The sequence below is a fragment of the Chiloscyllium plagiosum genome, chromosome 2 (genome assembly GCF_004010195.1).
Source record: "Chiloscyllium plagiosum isolate BGI_BamShark_2017 chromosome 2, ASM401019v2, whole genome shotgun sequence".
Lineage (NCBI taxonomy): Eukaryota > Metazoa > Chordata > Chondrichthyes > Orectolobiformes > Hemiscylliidae > Chiloscyllium > Chiloscyllium plagiosum.
This window is the reverse complement of record NC_057711.1, coordinates 89,337,140-89,339,584: the sequence shown is the minus strand read 5'-3', so window position 1 is coordinate 89,339,584 and position 2,445 is coordinate 89,337,140.

Sequence of the window (2,445 nt, the reverse complement as noted above, 5' to 3'; positions counted from 1 at the left end):
GTGTGCATGTGGGTGTTTGGGGTGGGGGGAGGAGGGGTTGATAGAGTGTGTGTATTTGTGGGAGGAGAAAGGGTTCTAATTCTGTGAAAGAGTGCATATAAGAGTGTGGACGTGAATGTGAGACCATATGAGAGGTTCTGCATGTGTGTGCGTGCGCATGTGTAGGAGTGCTTCTGTGTGTGCGCACGTGCGCCTACACGTGTAGAGTGCAATGGGGTCACGTGTGACATGAACCCAAGGTCATGGTTGAGGCCATCCCCATGGGTGGATAACTGCCTCTGCTCAGCCACTTTTCATTGTTGCCTGTCCCGAAGTCCGCCTTGGAGGACGGTCACCCGAAGGTCCGAGGTTGAATGTCCCGACTGGGAGAGAACACTCCGGTCTGTTGATTGTTGTACGGTGCCCATTCCTCCGTTGCCATAGCCTCTGCTCGGTTTCCCCAATGTACCATGCCTCAGGGCATCCTCGCCTGCAGCGTACGAGATAGATAACACTGGCCGAATTGCAGGAGTCCCTGCAACTATGGTGAGAGGTATCCCCACGCGGAATGGTGGTATCCGTGTCAACATTCTGACACGTCTTGCAGCACCTACTGTGACAGGGTTGGATGGTGTTGTTGTGGGGAAAAGTCACCAGCCTGAGTCAGAGTCAGGGTTCAATAACAGTTTATTGTACGAGGAAATACCGGAGCTCCGGGGAAAGACAAACAGCACAGTGGTCAGCTGCGAGTTCTCGCTCAACCCGGAGCACATGTCAAGACACTTTTATACATTTTGTAATACAATAGGTCAGTGAGTAGGTTATTGTCTTTGTAACATGGTTTGTTTATTGTAAACATTGCAGAATCATTCATTGTATCGATACAGTCATGGTCAATTCCAGCGCAGCCTTTGTTAAATTTCAACACGGTCGTTGTCAGTTTCAGTGTAGACATTGTCAGTTTCAATGTCTGCGCAGAAGTCCATTGCTGTAGGAATTGGTGCTAATCGTTCTTCCTGAAAAGGTACGATTACGGCAGCCCTGGTTATCACTTTGTATCGAGTCCGTTGGCTGGACCCAGAAACTTCAGCAGGCAGTGTACGCTACTCCTGTGTATTCTCTCCCCGACCCACCTTAAGCTAATCAACTAGGTTGCGAATGCATTGTGCTAGCATTCTGGTGGCCCCAGGCTGTGTCTGTGTTTGTTCCGCTGTCTCTCTCCAAATTATGGTCCAGCAGCCATCTTGTGTGTCAATTGGCCAACTTATAGTTCAATAGCCATCTTGTGTGTCTGTGTGCCTAGTGTCACCCTGCCCAGTGACATCTCCCACTTCAGTGCTGTCCTGAAAGCTGGACAGCTTGCTACGAACAATGATCTGTTTGAGATTTGGCGGTTGTTTAAAAGGCAAGAAGTGGAGGCGTGGTGCTCATCCTCATTGATAAATGTGTTGCAGGCTGCGAAGAATATGGCGTAGTTTTTTGGCTCCTGGGAAGCACTGGACAATAAAGGGTACCCTGTCGGTTGCAACTCATGTTTGTCTCCTGAAGAAGTCATTACGGTTTATTGCTGTGGCACGTCGGAACTGGCGGTCGATGAGTTGAGCATCGTACCCAGTTCTTAAGGAGGGCATCCTAGAGTACTTCCAGGTGCCCGCCACATTCCTCCTCATCTGAACAGATCCTGTATGTGCGTAGGGCTTATCCATAGGTGCCTATCCTTGATGGAGATGCGTGTGTCCAAGAATGAGACAGATAATAGAGAGTATTCCATGGTGAGTTTGATGGTGGGATGAAACTTGTTGATATCACTATGTAGTTATTTCAGTGACTACTCGCCCTGTGGCCTTAGATACAGGCTAGTGAAAAGGCCTTCCTAAATGTTCACTCTATCCAGGCCTCTTGATGCTCTAAGTGTTAATCAAATCCCCCCCCACACCGAGATCCTTCTAAACTCCATCACATACAGACCCACAGTCCGCAATTGCTTCTCATACTAACAAGCACTGCATTCACAGGATCATTCTTGTAATCTCTAGTCCGCCTCCAACACCAACCTTCCTTAAATTTTGGGCCCAGAACTACTTGCAATGTTCCAAGTGCAGTTTGATCAGAGTTTTCATCATAGAACTCCTACAGTGCGGAAAGAAGGAATTCAGCCCACTGACTCTGTACCAACCCTCCAAAGAGCATCCCAGCCTAGACCCAGCTCCCTACCCTACACAGCTCCCTGTAACCTGTATTTACTATGGCTAATTCACCTAGCCTGTACATCCCTGGATACGAAGGGCAATTTATCATGGCCAATTCACCAAACCTGCATATCTTTGGACCATGGGAGGAAATAAGACAACCTGTGGAAACCCAGGCAGAAACGAGATACAGTGCATGATCTCACAGTTTCCCACACTGCATTCTATCTGCTACTTCTTTACCAAAGACCGTCTGCAGCCTTCTTGCTTCCTCAAC